Source organism: Bemisia tabaci, chromosome 9 (assembly GCF_918797505.1).
Source record: "Bemisia tabaci chromosome 9, PGI_BMITA_v3".
NCBI classification, from domain to species: Eukaryota; Metazoa; Arthropoda; class Insecta; order Hemiptera; family Aleyrodidae; genus Bemisia; species Bemisia tabaci.
Genome location: NC_092801.1, coordinates 22,483,826 through 22,504,581, shown reverse-complemented (window position 1 = coordinate 22,504,581; position 20,756 = coordinate 22,483,826). Strand labels below are relative to the sequence as shown.

The window sequence follows — 20,756 nt, the reverse complement described above, 5'->3', positions numbered from 1 at the left end:
AAGGGAAAAGGAATCGCCCGAATTTGCATCGGCAACGTGCATCGCTTGTTAGGACGATACCTAGGGGATTCGGTCTCGACAGCTCTGCTGTGCTACGGAAGAACGCCGACGGCCGAAGGAAGATTGCTGGTATGCATTCCGTCGACTGTTCGACCGGTGGCCTGGTCAGTGCTTGTAAGGGGCACTCGGAGTCGCACTCAAGTTTGAAAGCCACCTGAGAGAGTCGTTACGCATTAGATTAGATGATAAAATGGGGCAGCGCTCGCCACGCTTGGCTGATTCGCTGGTGGCGAAACCGCAAAGCTGCGCGACTGTTATCAAAAGCTACTTTGGCTCTTAATTACTCGCACAAACAGGAATAGACAATTGCATTTATTCCTGATAAGAATGAGTCGGTGTACGGAGCACGATTAAATCCTCACTGACACAAAAAAAAAAAAAAAAAAAAAAAAAAAAAAAAATCGATCACTCTAACTGAATTTTTCGTTTTCAAAACTATTGGACCATTAGATCTTTCAAAACGAACCTCCGATTTGTGTTACGAAATCGCGACTCTTAGACCCAGCACGTTTTTTTGAGGAAATGTAACCACACTAGAGGCTGAGCGCCTTATTAAAGCCAATCATAGCCCAATCGGTGAGTCCCAACTCACTGACAACGGATCCTCTCACAGTGGAGAGAGACGTCCAGGGAAGAGAAAAAAGGGGGAAATGGTGGCAAATTACTTTGAATTATCCAATGCAGAGACGCTATACGAGTGCTCTAATCTGGCAAAAAACTCTCCGTTTCCGAGTTTGCGGTGTACTAGATTAAATAACAACGAGGTGCCCGAAATTACCCACGATCCTAGGAGTGCACCGGGAGGGGTGAAAAAGAGGCCCGTCAGAAAAATGAGTCGAACGCTGAAACCGTGTCATGCTACGCTGCACAAAATACTGACATTTCGAATTTTCTTGTCGAGGCATGCAACAGAAAGGTGGGTTAGATATATAGATTCCGTCCTTAGATAAACTCGAACTTTTTTTTAATTCAGTTCAACCGCCTGCTGCAGCCCCCTCCCGACGGAAAAAAACGATACATACTGCGCACTCGCTCTTTCTACACGGTTCAGAGGGTCCTTCCTTTTTTTCGAACGGGTAGATAACTCCGTGCTCGCCGAAACCCAAAATTGTCAAAGATAAACAAGCAGCCACCGTACTCGCGAAAAAAAACCCCTCACGGTGAAAAACAAAAGCAGCACCTTCGGTGTGACAGCTCGGATTAAAAATGAGGACAGTTTTTGAAAAAACGCTCGGGTGGGGGGAAAAATGACTATCATTTTTTTCTTCTTTTTCTCCACGCGCACTTACCCCCTCGGGCACTAGGAAGCTCATTTTTTTCCACTATAACTCATCCCGTTTTTTCGAGTGGCCTCATTGTCTTCCTCTCTCTGTTTACCTTCGCGCGATTAGAAGTTATTTACAAGATCATTTACCATCGTTTTTTATTCGCAGCTTCTCTATCTCATGCTCCTTCCGATCATTGTTATCTTCCCTAGTGGCGAGATGGTTTTTTCTCGTTTGTTTATGCACCTTCATTTTTTTCGAGCTTTTGGTGATTGAAAAATAGCGGAAGCTCCCCGCGACGGTATCATTAAGTCCTCGAGTGGATGCTCTCAGAAAGTAGAAAAAGATAAGAGGACGTACGTTTCATGGGAAGATCTTGAGTCTTAGTTTCACTCCGAGTTGATGAGATTATGGGGATCTAGGTCCCGGCGTTTGTGATTTTTATTGTAATTAATCTTTAAAACAAATAACTCCTAGAATGAAAGCGTATAAGCGCTTTACTCATAGCTAGATAGAGAGTAAACATAGGCTGTTCGTCGAATGGTTCTTTAATACTTCACCACTGATTTACGCAACCCTTTCTCTTCGAGTCGTTCTTGATGAAATTCGTAGGCTTTGCCTCTTGTTTACAATCTATAAAAAACTTTGCCTCGTTTTTAGGTTCCAGTGTGTATTTCGCACAGTCTATAGTAACACTGGAGAAAAAAACACATTAGATCTAGAGTCCAAACTCTTAAAAACATCGACAAGAAAAAGAACTCTTGATTCAATCAGAATCTAGCCTAAATCAAGAACCAAGCCTCTTAATTTAAGCGGATTTCGTTTTGATTCAAGCAAAAATCCGATTGAATCAAGAGTATTTTTTCTTGTCAATGTTTTCAAGAGTCTGGACTCTAGATCCAGTGTGTTTTTTTCCGGTGAATAGTAACAATAAATTTAGTAATTTAGTATAGAAAAAGATAATCTATTATAAAAAATAAAAATAAAATCAATACGTGCTTAAATTTATTTTAAGATAGAGCTCAACAGTGTATTTCTTTCAGAAAATACACAAGAATGTATCATTACAGGAAGAATGATTTGCTGGGAATGGGCCGAAATCACGAAATAGTTTAATTTAAGTTTTCACCGCACGATGCCCAATTGCCCATGCTGTCACATTAATTAGACGTATTTATGCCAAAAAGAACTGCGCTGCACGCAAAACCGATGCAAAATGCACATAATTCCTCTCAACGTATAAATACATCCAATTACCATGATGCGTCATTATTCCGCAATGTATACTTTTAAGTTTACCTAATTCGTTGTCAAACTCTTGAAGCAAGTATCCATTGCTAGTACGTATTATTTAAATGTTTTACGTAAAATTCAGTAAAAATGAATAAAAAAAAGTGTACTCCGTGAGATACGGTTGGGGTCCACCTATAATAAAATAAAAGAAAAATCCATGTATTGTTGACTACCGGATTCAAATCAAACGCTAAGATTATATTACATGTAAAAAGCGGCCACATTTACGTCACATCTCATATCCCTGCCGTAGTGCCGCTGCAAAAAAAATATATGGACGAATTTACGCTAGAAGGAACTATGTACATAGGGTTGTCGTGCAACATAGTTCCTTTTAGCATAAACACGTCTATGTGATTAATACCTCAAATTAATCCAGATGACACCGATGATTCGATCGCACCGTGACAAAGTCTCAAAAAAGTAGATCGACTAATTTACAGCCACCCGTACACATTTCGTCGCTCCTGCTGACGTAAGGGCGTATCTCCAATTTCCACGTGAGCCTTGTTTCCCATATGACTCTATGTTTTCCAGGGCTCATGTGGAAATCGAGATACGCCCTTACGTCAGAGAGACGACGATTTGATACTCAACGTCCATCGATGGAAAAATTAGAAAAGGTGGAACCGAAACGCGTTTTGCATAATTCGAAAATATATGTACGCGCACGCTCAACTAGACACCTTCTGGGCGATTATGTCACGGGAGCTTTACGACTCTTTTATTTCTTTATTTACCTTTTTCGGACGGCCGGAGAGAAAAAAATTGTCGTAAAATTCATTTTTTTTACGACGCGGGGTGAAAGGAGCACGCGTTTGTGACCGGATTTACGACCGGCGGAATTCGCGGCGTGGAGGGGTGCGATAAAACGACGAAACATAAATATAGAACATCTCGCGGTAATGGTTTAATGACCCGTGATATGATAAATACACATCAAGGGTGTCCTGGACCGGAGGAACTCAGCGTCCGGTTCAGGAAACCGGACTTTGGTGGATGGTGGTGGACAGTGACTCGGAGACTTTAACGAATGGTTAAGAAAATAAGCGACGAGATTCGGAGGGGTTGCTGCGGGTTCATGACTCAATAGTAACCTTTTGCTGTGTACATTTGCGTAATAAATTCTCTCCACTTTTTGTTAGCTTTTTATCTTGATAGGCTTGTCCTGTCTGTCTCCTCTTGATCTGCCACTTCGGTTGGAGACAGCAGGGAAATACGTGAAGAGATAACTGTTTTTGAGTTTTTGTACATCTGTGTGCGGTGTGCGACTCATGCATCTTTACTCGGTACTTTCTGAGCAGTTTTAGTCCAGTTTTTGAGGGCTGCGAGGGGAAAAAATGTAAATAAACTATTTTGATAGGTACATACAAAAATCTTTAAAAAAATTTAAGACTTTCCTAATGCGCTCATCGTGAGTTTTAAGCCGCTTACCGTGAGAAACAAATCTTCCTTTCCTCTATCTGAAGTTCGCAACAGGCCCATTTTTCGGCACTTCAGGAGATTGTATGACATTTTTGTGATAAAACTTCTGCCATCCTTCCTCTCAGATTTGGCTGCAATGATACCGCTGAAAGTTCGCTCCAGTTTTATCAAGGCTCAACAAGAAAGGGACCAGCAAAAAGGTGTAAAAAGGCCGAAGAAGAAAAAGAACCTCGCCTCGACGGCGAGATCCGTTCAGTCTGGGCTCAACCACGTATCATGACTCACGGCTCAAATCGTCGTCTCCCTCGCAAAATAACGTAACTCCATTTCAATGTTGCCAAGTTTTCCCTCGAAAATTGTAGTTTAACCAGAAGAATCTTGCGCGCACCTAGCTGAAAATTTCTCAGATTTTTCCTCAGATTTCATGCGAAAATCAGCTAACTTTTTTATATAAATTGCACAGATACAACTTTGTTAAATAAATTATGGTTAAAGTCAATTTGGCAACGTTGGGATGGCGTTACGTCCTTCCTGCAAGAGACGACGAAATCCCGGAGCCGTCCCGTCTGGGGCAAGCGCTTATTGTTTATGGCTTTCTTTTGATGATCTCTAAGGCCCGTGCCCGTCTCGGGCAAGATCTTCGGATAACCCCCCCCCCCCCCCCACCCCCGACGACTTTCTTCTCCCCCGAGCTTCCTCTTCCTCTTCTTTCCCCGTTCTATTGAGGATTGTCTCGCCGTCTGCGAGGAGTGGAGGGGGGGGGGGTGAGTCGCGTGCCGCAGACCGTTGTCCGGGGGGAGGCGGGGTCGTGGCACGCTCCTCCACCCACAATACCTGGCCCGTCGCACCTTGATTGGCCATATGGTGGGTTCGTTCGCCTTTTCTGCCTTCCAGTCATCACAGGGTGGCTCGCAACAACGCTATTTAAGTTTTCTTCGCCCGAGGAACGGGATTCTTAGGAATTACACGTGGAAAACTTGCACAATTTTTTTTCTTAAATTCTAGCATTTCAGTAGCAATTTCGGTGTAGAACCAATTGTTAGTAAAATGCGTAGTATATTTGGTTTATATTATAGTTGGCCGGCGGGCTGATTGTTGAAATTGATAGACAAAGCTGTAGAAAAATAAGACATTAGTAAGGAGCAATCTGATTAGTTGAAATAAATGGTTCTTATAGACTAAGGAGGTAAACGATGGACTAACTAGAGGGTTTCTCGTGGGTTGCCATTGGTTAGTCTATTCCCTACATCCTGTGTCTATATCAACCACCCACTTCTACCAATAGGATTCCTTCACATCCCTATCGTCCTCTTTGTCTATAGCTTTGTCTATCAATTTCAATAATCGGCCCGCAGATTAACCTAGAGTACAGTAATAATTAGTACTGCCATTTCCCGGAATTTATTCCGAATTTCGAAAGTTTTGGAATTTTTCGGAATTTCAGGGTTTTTTGTCAGTCTGACCGCTTATTTGTTCAAATTTGATGATTTTTGGATCACATTTGACGATCTTCGGACCTATATATCCGAGCGTGCATCGGAATTTTTCCCGGAACTTTTGGAAACCGGAATCGATTCCCGAAACCCCGGGATCTTTGGTAAAATATAAAATGGCAGCACTGGTAATGATGCCGGAGCACGGTGTCCATGCCAGACAAAATTTTTAACGAGATACGAATTTTACGATGTTTGTATCCTTACTCTGTCTGGTGCCCCTCTCAAAGGATCCTCTAGAAGGATCCGATCCCGTGAAGGTAACCTCAATGGTCCCGGTCGGCGGGACTTGCGGGGCACCTTGCGTGTCTGGGCCGCGCCGATGCAAGTTGGACTCGGAAAAGGAAGCGGACCAGACGATGCAATAAATAAGCCCGAGATCCGATGAAAAAATTCAATAAGATAATTACGCACTGCCGACCTGGACTTCTCGCTCCATCAACACTAGTAGTTCTCCTCCTCTCTTCTCGTCGTCTTTACAGCTACGGCTCGCCCCAAATTACTCCCCCCCCCCCCCCCCCAACTCGGGGCTGTCTAGAAGGGCTCACGTCGTGCCCCCTTCCTCCGCGATTATTTCCTCTATCCGGGGGCCGCAGCGCTGTAGGCTGGAGGAAACGTCATTACACAAGTGCAGCAGTGCAGTTATACTCTCTTGAAAAAAAAAATACATTGGATCTAGAGTCCAGACTGTTAAAAATATCGACAAGAAAAAGTACTCTTGATTCAATCAGAATCTAGCTTAAATCAAGAACCAAGCCTCTTAATTTAAGCGGATTTCCTTTTGATTCAAGTAAAAATCCGATTGAATCAAGAGTATTTTTTCTTGTCAATGTTTTCAAGGGTCTGGACTCTAGATCCAATGTGTTTTTTTTTCCAGTGCTGCAGGAGCAATGGCGATTCTAATCGCAAGTAAGTCTTCGCTCATTTAAACGCATGTTAAACAGTCGATTCATATCGGAACGGAATCAAGCTATCTAGAATCGATTATTTTGGATGGATTTAAATGGAGGATTTTTTTTGTAACCTGTAACAATCACTCCTATACAAGAGTACAAGATTCTTCAATTTAACTGACCATATGGGTGGAGAATTTTGCTAAAAACACGATGTTATTAGTTCGCCTAGGACCAGCTGTCAAGTTCATAAAAAGCTCTGAAAGTCAAAGCCGCAATGCTAATGCAACACGTGGCTGTAGAAAATTCAATCGCTATATTCGGTTCAATACTCTACAGAGAGATATGGCTCAATATATTCGAGGATTTGCTCTTGTCTACGTAGTTTAGTAAAAAACTCCAGCTATAGTACGAGAAACTTCGTTTATACACCCCACCTTAGATACGCGAAGACAATTTTATTGCATACAGAAGTGGAATTCTCTGTAATCACGTTTTACGCCACTATTACGGACTTGACTTTGAAAGCTTTGAATGAGGTAGGAAGTTGAGTTTATAAAAAATCAGTGGTTTTTACCCAGTATTTTCATCCGTAGACCTTTGTATTTCAGGAAAATATTGTCTATGGAAATACCATGCTGTATCAAATATTCTCAACTTGTACAAAAACTTTATTACACGCTTCTTTCCTCACTCTCTTCCGAACTAAGAATATGCCAGATAAAGTGTAAAAATTGCGGTCCATGACCTCGGATATCTGTAAACCCTCTGCAGCAGTATTGGTTTTCCGTACGGGAATGGAAGCATGCGGCTTGAGGTTAAGTAGTGCTGAGTCAACTTGAGACCAAGAATGGGCACTTAAAAAGGAGATGGAAAAAAAGGGAGAAATGGCTTATGAAATTGGTATTAGGTCAGGTTAGTTGAACTCTTGATGACCTTTCACGTCGATATGTCTAGAGAGCCCTCTGCTGGATCTAATTCAGACGCTCGGAATCCAATTTCAATGCCTCCAACTTACGCACTTCAGAACATTCGCCGACGGTGAATAATTTATTTGATTTGAAGACAAGTCCTTTTTTTGCTCGCTTCGTCTGTCTACGATCCGACAAGAATTCTTTTTCTATACTGATGTAAAACCTCGGTCGTTTTTATTCCTGCATTTAAATGATGAGATTTCACCGATGATTGATTTTAAAAGCTGTATGCGTGCAGTTACCATCGTACTTTGTGCTCAACCAGCGCTAAAGTACTTCATAGTTGTGTATTGTTGATTTTTATGAATTAAAAAATTTAGAAATGGAAGAAATGAGATTCCTATATTTTCTGTATAAAAAAATTGAGCTGAGGTGGATACCGGACCTGTTACGGCCCATTTCAACTTACGGAATTACGGAAGTATCCAAGCTATACAAAATGGAAATCACACCAGGGTGGATCTAAAAGACAAAATTCGTCTGTGTATTTCTCCGCTTAGTGCTTCAAAAAGAAAGAAAGGAAAATTACACCCCGAAAAAAGTTATGGGCTGTATAGACATACCGTCCGTTCCGGACTCAGAGACCGAAAGTTCCGGGTGCTGGAGCCGTAACTTCGACTGCTCCGGGTGCTACGCCCGGAACTTTCGGCCTCTGAGCTCGGAACGCGGACGGTACGTCTATATAGTCCGTAAGTACCAGTGGCGTGGCGTACTTTGCGATATATCGATTGATCTGCCATTTAAACCTATAGAAAATGATCGATAAACAGGGTGTTTGCAACGAACACCTTAATAATCGATTCTTTAGCATAGCTTCAAATGGAGAAATATCGATAATCGATCATTCACGCCACGCCACCGGTAAGTACGGCTTCCACGGCCGGAGTTTTTTATTCAGTGAATAAAATAAAACAAAACAAAGCACGAGGACGTCTTCACGAAAAAGCAAGAGTGACAGTTTGCCCCCGACAACGACATCTCATTAAAATAATGAATCTCATCTGTCTTACGCCGCCTTTGATTCGAATAACCCTTCAAATCCCACCAGAACACGGCGAATGATGATAAGTCCGCCGCTCGAACACGACCTTACACAACCCTTCGACCCCTCGTCTCTCGTCAATAGCCTCGAAGGAGACGAAGAAGATTTGCCCTGCATCTCAAATACGGAATTATCTGGCTAGACGCAGGAGTTAATCGATAATGCAAAGGCAGGTAAAAGGAGCCCGACACAACACGCAAAATAAATAAACTGGATCGGGCCTTTTTAATTTATTTATCAGCTTATTTTAATATGACGGCTCAATCACCGCTCCGATCGGGCAAATACAATTTTAATAATTTTCGGTTTGGTAGTTTTCCGAGTGGCATTGTTCTCCGCGGGTCCGCGTGCCGCTCGGGATAGGGACGGAGATCTAAATTAAAACCCCGTGCCAAACCGCGTATGTCGCGTAGAGATCCTACGGTTATACGCGGTTTCGGCATGGCGGAGCAGGCGTGAATGCGGCGTGCTCTTTCGGGTCACCGGAATTCTTTGCGCGAATAAATTAATATTAACTCCTTTTCTTCCGGGCTCGACGACAACGGGTTGAGTCTGCCCCCCCCCCCCCCCCCCCTCCATCTTTGAGTTTGGGTGCATCTGATTTTGCCCCGTTGTCATCTAATTTGCCGGCGATGCACTTATCACCCTTAGCCCCGAACGAGGTCCCGTGATCTTCCTTCTTATCCTCGCTATCAGACTATGCAGCCTTTAGGAAGATATTCCAGAATTTTTAATTTTCTTCTTCATGAGGAGAAAAAAAACAATTTTTTTTAGTAATTTACACTATACATACACTGGAAAAAAAGTCTCTTGGATCCGGAGTCCAGACTCCTAAAAATTTGACAAAAAAGGGGGGAAAACACTTGATTCAATCGGCTTTTTGGATGAATCGAAACCGCCTTACTTTAAACGGATTTTCCTTTGTTTTAAGCGAAATTGCAATAAAATCAAGGGTATTTTTTCTAATTAAAATTTTTAAGAGCCTGGACTCAGGATCCAATTCAGAGACTTTTTTTCTAGTGTACAATCGGTTTTGACACATTACTTTCACCCACTGCACAACTGTAAACCTGTATGATGATCACTAATGTCAATCATTTGTTTCTTTTGTTGCAGGTATGCATCACTTTTGTTTCCTTCTCAAAGTTATATACAATTCAAATATGTAAGTAATCCGTACCATACACCAACTTAAGAAGTAGCGAAATTGGGAACAAAATGAAAGACGAAAGGAACTTGAAAAATAGTTGCAGGTATGCTTCGAGTGCCAGGGCATTTGTCACTTTGTAAATATCACCAAAACTAGAATCGAAAAATAGGGACCACAGACTATAATTACAATGCGATCCAAGTGTGAGAATTTGTCCGTGATCACGCAGTATCGAAATTAAAATCGAATTATAACCCGGAAAAGAATATTCCAGACCTAGGGTCACCCCAACCGAGAAGTGTTACCGAGCTGTGTCATTTTTCACACGATCGGTACAATTAGTTGGCATGCATCCTAAAAAAAATACACTGAACGTACTGACTATACGTACAGAATATAATACACTGACTTTCGGTTTGGATACAGCATAGTTTGTCGATTTTTCGGAATGGATTAAAAAATTCCTCTTTTCTGAAATTGAGACCCTTTGTTAACTAAAATGGAGGAGTTTCTGGGGTCTAATTTTGTATTTTTTCTGAAAATCGTGATAAAATTTGCGTGTTTTTCTTGAATACACGCGTTCTTTTGCAAACTCGTGCATGCCACTTAAAAAATAAAGGAAGGACAAGAGAAGGTCTTAGCTTTAAGAATTTTGGAGGTATATATAAACTACTTTTTTGCTCAGTTCCAGCATTTTTTCTTTCTATTGTTTCTAGAAAAATTCAGCTTAAATCAAGATAAAAATCACTCTTAGCGGATAATTCCAGATCCATCATGCTTGAGCCAAGTATAGTTTTTATTCAGTGTAAGCTTAAAAAAAGCATGGGACTTAAAACCCTTCCATTCCTTCAAATCCTCACCTCGTATGTTTACTTTTTTTCGATCACTTCAACTCGATAGATTGTTTCTCCGACAAGCAGTTCGCAAAGACCCCAAGTGTCCTCGCCCCATCCGTGATCTGAAATCTTGATAACCTGCTCCTCGCGTCAGCTTAAGCGCAGCATCCCGGTCCTATGTTAAAGAAAAACGATGTATGAACATTCGAGAGTTGCCAAATTTCCTCCAATAAAATGTTTATTTTTGAGGGAAGGTATGAATATCTTCCCTTGAAATTTTCAGGACGAACCGGTGGAATTGCGAGGAAAATTACACTGAAAAAAAAAAATCTCGGTGTATTTACTAAGAAAAAGATAAAATTACCAAGAATTCAAGGTTCTATTTGATCCCAGTTTTTTCTTGGTAAAATTACCATTTATGGAATTGGTAATTTCACCGAGAAATCTCGGTAAAACTATTGAACTTTATTCTTGGTAATTTTACTGGACCTTGGTAAAAACGCCAATATTTTTTATCGACTGTGGTAGAATTACCGAGATAAAATGGCAAAGTTACCGGGAATTGATTACCAATAAAAGTGGTATTCTTACCTGAAAAAAAAAACAGTAAAAATACCGGTTTTTAGGTAAGCTTACCAGTCTGTCTTGGTAAAATTACCAATAATTGGTGAAAAAAAAGTGAAATGGTAAAGGTATCAACGGACCTTGGTAAAAACGCCGAGAATTTTTTTTCAGTGTATCTGAAAATTGGAAGAAAAATATTCATAATTTTACCGGGAAAGTCTTGTTTTATCAACCGAAATTTGGCAACGCCTGAAGGTTCCTATGGCGTTCTTCCTTAGCACGGCAGTATGGGAATCCTCTTTTTTCTCGTTTTCCGAGCCGGATGAACAATGAGCTCGGTTTTCCTTCCCGACTGGGTTTTTGCACGCCTTCTAATGGATCCGCCGAGCAGCTGAGGGAGGCTTTCCGGAAGGGATCCGTGATTTTTTCTCGCGACGGTAACCGCGCCTCGAAGGGGCCACAAATCACGCGAAGATTAAAAGCCATTAGTATGCAAAGATAACAATCGGGGCCTCGCGAAGGGCCGCGATATTCGCAAAAATAAATATCGCCTAATGAAGCTCTCTTGATCGCGCGCTCTGCCCCTGGCGGCTCCCCTAATTAATGATATTCATCCCTCGGCCCGCGAAAAAGATGGGTACATTACACCAGGTACGAGCCGTTGTGATCGTATATATTATCCAGGCAAGCTGGAGTATATCTGCGCTGGATTCTGATAGTCGAGGGGCTGGTTTTGGTTGAGTTTTTAATTAATATTAACGGTGCGAATCTTCGTTTTTATTTTACTCCTATTGTTGCTCCTCGGTTCGCATTATCAGACCTACGTGAAAGAAATGCGCTGACATAGTAGATAATGTCACCTATCGTGGTTGTCAACGGTGATATCAATATTAATATACTTGACCAAGAAATTCGGCATTTCAGTAGTTATTAATATTGATCTGGAGCGCTGTTAAGGGATAGCAGAGAGAAAACAAAGTTCACATTTTCAGGATAATTTTGAATCCCCCCCCCCCAAAAAAAAAAAAAATCCTTACAAATTTTGCCCCCTCACCCCTACTTTAACTAAAATGGAGCTCCCGAAATGAATCAAGCAATCAAAAGACTGTTCTCATAACTATGAAGACTGATTCCTCGTACTAAAGAATCGTACTCTCTAGTTTAAATTATAACGGTAACGCGTTACGGGTAACGCCTCGCTTGCAGCGCGAAGTGCTTAGGGGAGTTGGACCGCGAAGCGGTCAATCGGCGAATCCCCAGGTACCTACTAGTATGCTTAAAATGACGAGAGGGTCCTCTACCTCTGCAAACTTTTCCCGAAAAGCGGAAGTGCCTTTTCGCATCCCTGACGCAGCACATCAACAATTCAACAACCCAGCTAATCCAGGAAGGAATTCCGTTTCACGCCGATCCTCCGTGGCCAATCAATCCGGCACCAAGACACGCGGAGTTGTAAGCCGGAGAATTATTGCGCGAGGGACAATGCGCAGTTTTGAGACGGCTCCATTGGACACAGCTGCAACGGCTCGTCTGAGTGAATCGGAACTTGATTAAATGCCTCGAACGCAACAATGTCCATAATGAGAATTAAAAGAGTGGCTTCCCCGTTCCTTGTTCCGTTTCCCCGAGTCGCGAGTTCGCGCGTTCTCCGGGAATGTCCGCGACCCGAGGATTTTTGGTCCTCCGGGCCGGGGCCGGCTAATTTCTCTCTCGTCTTTCAATTTGCTCCCATTATCCATCGTCCCTTCCGATCGGGAGCGGTGGCGGGAAAGCCGGCCCTGCGGTGGGAACCACGCTGGGCCCGCGGCATCCCCTCTTCTCGCGCTTCCCTTTAGATGTCAACTCCGATATCGATTCGAGTGTTGTTCCCCCGAAACAATCGGTAATTGGCCGTCATGATCCGTGGGGGGAGCGCAATAAAATGAAATATCTGACAAGTCCCTTTGAGCGTCTTTCTTCCGCGGATTCCGATGCACTCTTAACCGTCTCGGTTTACGTTGCCCCCGCCGCACAGTGGATCGAGTCAATTCGAGAGGTCGGACATGAAATTTTTAACTATAACTGCAAATTTCGGTGTTCATTTCGTCACATTTTACATTCCAAGGGGTGCTTTTCAAAGAAAATTTCACGAGGACACCAATGAAACCACTTTTAGAACCTCAAAATGTTGTATAAACGGAGTTATAGGCGTTTAAAATTCCCAAATTATGTCCGACCTTTCCTATAGGCTCGATCCACTGTGCGCCGCTTCCCGCTTCGCTCCGCGCGGATAAAGGAGCGTAACTTTCGGATACTTTTCTCGAGGGCCGTTCAGCTCTCGAGTGTTTTCGTCGCCGCGCCGCCCGGATTAAAAGCTCGTTTGGCTTGACGTTTATGCTCTCCTTCAGACCCTTTTAATCGGCACGACGAAAAAATAAACTCTTTGAAGCTTGTCATGTGAAGTCCTCTCGATCTTCGGAAGCTTCCGCGGAAGGCAACGGAGACCTTAAACAGACCCGATGGTTCGTTTTGACTGGATCAGGAGGAAGACGGATGGGGTCTTGAAAAAATTCTAAGCTGTGTTTCAGAGAGGTCAAATTCCTTAATATTGGAACTGGATTTTTACTTGCTTCCCTGGGCACCACCCCCGCACAGATTGAAGAAAATGATATGCGCACTTACATTTTTGTTCATTTGTTGCTGAAGAGTGAAGAGTCATTGAAATGACCTGGGGCTTACTTAGTTCGAATTTATTTTGTCATGAGCAATGAAATGGACGTGTGAGGATGTAGTGGCTGATATAAGTTCGATTCCAATGGGGATACATCCCCAAAGTACTTTTTTTTTTGGGGGGGGGGGGGGACAGGTAAATTGTACTCTTCCTCCTCCGCAGATAAGCTTTGACCTTTTTAGGGAAATTATGTACGATTTGACGGCAACTTTAGAGGTTATTTGATATTCGCCTCCCACTCCCCCTCCCCTAAACTGCTCGTGGATTGGAGCCACTGTATTTTGTCCTAGAGCGAAATTCGTTGGAATTATTCGATAAATGGAGAAAAATTCGGAATTAACAATGTTTTTTTAAAAAAAAAAAACTGAAATGCTGATCAGTATACATGTTGATTAGTTGGCTGTTAATGTAACATCGTCGCGGTGTTGAAGTAACAAACTAAGCGTTCATACGAGCATGTCAGATTTGCAATGCACCAACCTTCTTTCCGCGTACCCTTACCTTCCAAGTTCGATGCGATTGCGGGAACAACATCGAATAGGGGCGAACTCCACTCTACTTTTCGAGTAAAACCAGATGCCCTCGAAAACGATGAGTTTCATTTCATCCAATTAGAGGAGCATTGAGTCGCGGAGCTGAGAAACCCGACATAATCGGTAACGGGCGTTTTCTCTCTCGTGACCGTAGGAGCTTCCGCAAGGAAGAGGGTCCCGGCGATGGAGAGGAATTGAATTGTAGCGAGGATAATAACAGTTCGTCGGGAAGATATGATCACACTCGCGGCTCGGCGAGGCGGCCAAGGGTGATCTTGTGAGAGTTGGCTGCTGGGGTCGCGCGTCGGGGGTTGGGGGTTGGGGGACACAAAAGCGCGGACTCGCCAAAAGTGCATCTCCGCACCCTCCCAAGGTCCCCCTCAGACGTCTGTCTCTTCGTCTCCGTCTGCCTGACCTCGGCTTTGTCGCCTCCGAGGTCATCCTTGCTGATGACCGTCGACCGCCGCATAGCGGATCGAGTCGATCGGAGAGGTCGGACACGAAAGTTTTAACTAAAACTACAAATTTTGATGAATAATTTGTCGAATTTTGAATTTTAAGAAGGGGTGTCTCTGAAAGAAAATTTCACGAGGGAGACCACTTCTAAAACCTCAAAGTTTTGTATGAACGGAGTTGTAAGCTTTTAATTTTCGAAGGTGGATACAATCTGTCAATTATCACTGCGTAGAAATACCAATCAATTTGTACGACTCTCATTTTTTTGCACGATTTAACGATTAACCCTGAAATTGGACGTATTTCTACCAAACGGAACTATGTGCATTATGAACGTGAGCCCTGTTGTGGATATATTCTTATGGGTCTCAGGGCTCATGTTTTAATGCACATAATTCCGTTTGGCAGAAATAAGTCCAATTATAACACGCGCGATTTGATGCGATCTGACCACCAAATTCATTTCGGTGAGCATTTATAAAAAAAGGAACTAGGTGCATACGATTTTTTACTTGAAAGTAACTATCCCTGTACAAGATGTCATTTCTGAAATAAACCGGAAAAAGTGCCTTTTTTGGGTGAACGCGGTCCATTTTGAGTTGAATCGGAATTCAAAAGGCATCCTAAGAACGAACAACGACCGAACGAGCTATGTTCATACCCATGCGTTTAAGTCTCCGAACCCAATTATATCGCGACTGCCAGCGACCACAGTTTTTCAGCCGCCGGCGCCCTAGCTGCCTCAGGAATAACATGTCCAAGATGCAGTGCGGTTGAGTCTCCTTCTCTTTCGCCTCAGTAATCGTCGATACGCTACTTTTTTAAGTTCAAGCCAACTATAACTAGAGTAACTTGTTCCCACCCCAAGTGCATCTCACTCGTGTTCAAGAATCCGGAGGGAAGCCTCGCGCTCGGTAACCTCCAAGTGGTTCTCCGCTCATTACCCATTCAAAAATACTTTCTTTCTCATCGTAGAACCACTTTACCACCCTCGTCGAGCAGCTACAAGCGAGCCCCAGGTTGCCAAACTTCATTGTAAAACAAAATGATCCTGTAGGTAAGATTCTGGGAGAGTAATCTCAAGTTAGGTCTCGTTTTTCTTTGTGGCCTTCAAAATTATTTTAGCTGAAATAATTGGAACAATGAGTTATGTTAGTTACAATTTTATATCACAAATAAGCCAAAGTTTTTGGAAATTTTCTGAATGGACGGTCAGACACTCATCATTCTGCACGCTTAATTAAGATCCCTTTATGAAGATCTTGAATCAGAGACATGTCACGGTCGGACATTTTTGAAGAGATTTGTGAAGGGATTCGGCTTCTGAAGGTAAATGATTTTTGAAATCGTAGAAATTGGCCTTTGTTGGGAAATCGTCATCTCTGAGGATACCCCCCCCCCCCCTTGATTACTTTCATTTTTTTTAAATTCAATTTGTCTTTGTTAATTTGTAATAGGCACTCGTAAATAGAGTCTGCAAATTTAACTTTATTGGCCACATTCAGAATTTTCCAACAAAGTAAAGATTCCAAAATCTTGTGAACATAGCATTCCAAGATATTCATATTTTGCCGCAATCTCTTAAAGTTTCCCTTCCACTAAATTCTTAAAAAAATCATTCTTAAGAATTCGTTTTTTTCGAAGTTGCGCATGCTGATTCTGAAGACAAAATGAAAGAAACTCTAATGTGTGTATTGAAAATTGGTCAATAATTCTTCAATTCGGCAACATTGCAGGGGTCTTTTCGGTTACGCACCGCGCTTTCCGCCCCAGACACCCGTGAAAACCCCCAACGGCACAAACTTGCACCCGCACCCTCTTCAACTCCCCCTGGATCTGCAACCCCCTCGAGGAAGAATAGAGCTTTTCGATTGGTTAATTACTTCTTACTGCCGCACATCATCTTCGGTCTACCAGTGCCCCAGTCCCTCCATTCAAAGCTCCACCGGTCACGACCTTCCAGCGAGTCTGGTTCCGCGGCGAGTATCGCTGACTCTTGAACCGGAAGGTCGCGGGTTCAATCCCATCGGGAGTCCCGCCGGACTTCTTTAAGATCCAGAAGTTTTCGTATTTGGATGTCTCGGGGGGCGTGGACTGGAAATTCCTCTCCTGTTCAATAAACCCCTCGAGCTTTGTATCATTTTTCGGTAACGGCGAATCAATTTTCTGGAGTTTAGGAGGGGCTTTACCGGTTTTAACCTTAACCCTTCATTCCTCTACTGGCAGTTCTTCGTGCTCTGCTATGAATGTGTAAGCGAGCATTTTTCCTCCATGTTCCATTCAAAATTCATAAGAATATACAATGCAATAGTAAAATTACACATAAATGGACGCATTTCTGTCAAACGAAACTATGTGCATCATGATCTGAGCCCTGTTACGCATATATTCTTATGGGTTTCAGGGCTCATGTCTTGATGCACATAGTTCCGTTTGACAGAAATACGTCCAAATAACGGTTTAGTTGGTAATCGAGTCTCTTGACCATTGACATTGCCCCCTCCCTCGCGTATTCGAAGATTTTTAGGAGTATTTTTCTCCCAAAGTTCAATCGAACCATCATAAAATAGTTACTCTGAAGGCTTTTACGTCGATGCTGATTTCCTTTAAGAACATTGTGTATCATGCATGTTCGTTAAATCGCTTAATTAAAGCAGAATAGACAGAAAGCTCATGATCATATAAATGAAGTATGTGCAAAAGTAACAGTGGCGAGGCGCGCGGGAATGATCGATTCTAAATATTCCCTGATTTTTTTTTAAAAAAAATCGTGGGTTAGTTCCTATCTATCTATCTCGGTCCAACTGGAAAATAGAGACAGATCGCACAAAGAACGAGTGCCACTTTTAATTCGAGCAAGACTGATTTGAATAAGTACGCAACCCTCAACCTCGGCTTGTTTAATTCGCATTCGTTCATATTCGTGAATCAACGAATCAAATTAATACGTCTAATTCGGATATCACCTCGACAGCTGCTCTGATTGAACATGCCTAATCCGTCAAACAATCGCATGCCAAAAATGTACCAACAACTGCTCAGCACCAGAAATTATCATAACTCTCTATGCACCTCCACATCGGCACAGAAACAGTGATGCCGTTCACGCACACCTATCATCAGATCAATTAATCCAGAAAATCATCACTGCCAACAAAATATGCTAATGCCGACCCAACAAAGTGCATGATACTCCCAGGCCTCGCCTTTGCACAATGCAAAGGTGCATTGAGAACTGAAACCGCAATGTTTGAGTATGTTTATATTGTCGAACCCGACGCTACAAAGGCCCCGAGGTCTTAATTATGTTAGCGAGCCGGGTCTATTGTCTCAGCGCAAAAAACTGATGAAAAAAACAAAGCGCGCTGCTATTGAGACCCTGGGAGCTGGCGCTGTCGGACTGGGGCGTCTCAAAAACGCATTACCGCAGTGTTGGTTTTTTTTTTCAACCCCTTGTCTTTTATTTTTTGTTTTAGAAAGTAAAAAGAGGCACGTAAAAACAATCGCGAAAACCTGTTTTTTTCAGTTAAGCCCCACCCCTCCTCACCCCAGCGGGGCCGGGCCCAGCATCCCTGAGGTTTTCGAGGGAGGTGCGAAAGTAGCTCCATTCCAGCGTTGCCGGTAATTGTGCACTTAATTATCCGTAATATTTGCATATTCTTGCTGGTAAACTTGGCATCGTGGATCGATTCGCCACCAATTTTTTCAACCCCTAGCAAGGGCGCGAGTACGTTGGAAAAAAAATAGCATGAATAAAGGCCACCCGAAAAGGACTCTGAGGAACCAAGGCGAATATTTTAAGTAATTGTTTTTTATCTTTCAATGACATTTTTTTCTTTTTTCGTCTTGCACCGAGAGCGACCCACGGAAGGAGGGCAAAAAAAATCAAGACATTTAAAAGCATTGCGCGGGGTGATTTAGGCGAGTGTTACAGGAGAAGCTGCCCTTAATGAGAGGTGCACATTCAACCCCGGATGCACTTATGAATATAAATTATTATAAAAAATAGAATCCCTTTTCTTTTTTTGTTAATTATTCTTCCTCTAAGCGTCGGCCCGACCCCTCAGACAGGTATCATGGATTATTTTCCGGCTCCGCAAAGCTCCAGCGTAACGCTTTGGTAACGCTGCGTGCCTGCCACCTCTGGTAATTAAGTGTCAAATATCGCTTCATTAGGTTATGGGTGCGACATTTTCCTCCCCCTTGGCGTCGGGGTGGAATTTGTTCTTTGAGTCCCGAGACAATGTTATTTTTTTTTCTGCTCCAGTTAGATTTTGCGGGTTTGATTTATTTCTCGCTTTTTCCCAGCCTGAGGCGGCGTGAGCTTGACTTTTAAAGAAGGCGCGCCTAGTAACTGCTGCGTCTTGTGACTTACATTGTATTGTCACGAGGAGGCGCTCTGCTCCAAAAAACTTTGATTGTTACAACTCGGCTAATTTAATTTGAATATGATTTTTTTCCCACACTTTTTTCACGCAGGAATGCACGCTACAAATCTAGTTTTAATGCGTTAGTAATTGGCCTTACCAGCTAAGTGTCGTCCTTATTCTCTCTAGGAAGAACCGTAGGTTTTTTTTCTTCATTTTGCCGTCAGTTCAATTGGATTGCATTTTGCAAAAAGGAACCAAGAGCATTGCAATGTTGCTATGATTGTTCAACATCGTCCATTGCAATATAACGATTGAAATCCTGAAAAAATGTGAAATTTACATGGTAATTTTTGTCTTAAATTTACAATTTTTAGTGAGTAAAATAAAAATTGTTTATAGATAATCAGGTTTTGTCTCCAAGGCGAAAGAAGTTGCACAATTTTAGCAACATTGCAATGCTCCTGGTTCTTTTTTGCAAAATGCAATTCAATTTACGTCCTCCCTCGTGCCGATCAAGCGCAGAGAAACTAACGTCAAAATTTTCGACACTTGGAAACCATTTGGATTGCATTTTGCAATAAGGAACCACTATATCTGGCTCCTTTATAAAAACACGTATCTGCATAGGGAAAAACAGCATATATGTTGTTTCTAAAATGAGCCAGAAATAGTGGTCCCTCATTGCAAAATGTGGTCCATTTAATCACTTGCAAAATACACTATAAAATGTATAGCCATACATTTCATTGCGAAATAGGATGCCTCCGGTAAAGTGGAAAGGAAGAGTGACCTTGGCTCGGGTCATTTAAAGCCTCAAAAAAAGTGTGATCACCTGCGAGAGGTAGCTCGTCACAGTGGCGTGGTGGGTGACGCGGAGACATCAGACAACCTGATCTTTCTTGTTCACGATCAACTCGCATAATTAAGCATCGATTGCTCAGTGGCACTCGCGTATAACTTACAATCCTAGAGTCGTCATTGCCCGATTGCCAAAGGCTTCGGAAATTCGACTGTCACACCCTAACACCCTGTTTATCGATCCTTTTCCTAACAGTTCATAAAGAATAATTTTCACGTCAGTTCGACAACTATAGTCTGACCAACCGGAAACAAATTGCGATTAGTCCTGAGACTTATCGTGCAGAGGAGGGGGGGGGGGGGGGGCTCCCTACACCCAAGATCCAAATCTGCGAGCTCCAGAAGCTGCAGGTGCAAAATTGCGTTTGGCCATGACCCAATCGAAGGGGGCCTCGTCTGGTATCTTGTGTCGTCCCGGTGGACACTTTCGATTTCCTCATCTTCTGCCACCTCTTTAATCCGAATCGCGAAACACTCGTGGTGGTGAATTTTCGATGCGTCTCGCATTACGTAAGACGAGTTTCCGGAAGATGAAGGGTTATTCAACCAACTGATTAGCTCTCTATATGATAGGTATATTACCTATGATATGCTCTACATGAAGTTCCTTAAAAAAGTAAACATACGTTAAAGGCTCCTAGTATTGGGTCAAACTAGAGTCCCTTTACACTAAGAGTTATGAGACAACGCGGCTCATGGATGTCAAAAACGGGAATGAAGACAACACAAATTGAACGTTTTTCGTAACCTTTGATCAACTCATTCTCCAATTCCTGTCTCCGTTCCTTCTCTCATTCAGTTTGTTCCTTGCAGTGCCCCTAATTCCCCGGTCCA

At 42.6% G+C, this 20,756-nt stretch overlaps 1 protein-coding gene across 1 annotated transcript in view; it reads left to right on the top strand.

Moving 5' to 3' along the window:
- The window catches only part of LOC109034725 (G1/S-specific cyclin-D3), a 106,604-nt gene that overhangs the window by 65,677 nt on the left and 20,171 nt on the right, over positions 1-20,756 (top strand). The gene's annotated exons all lie outside the window — the stretch shown is intronic.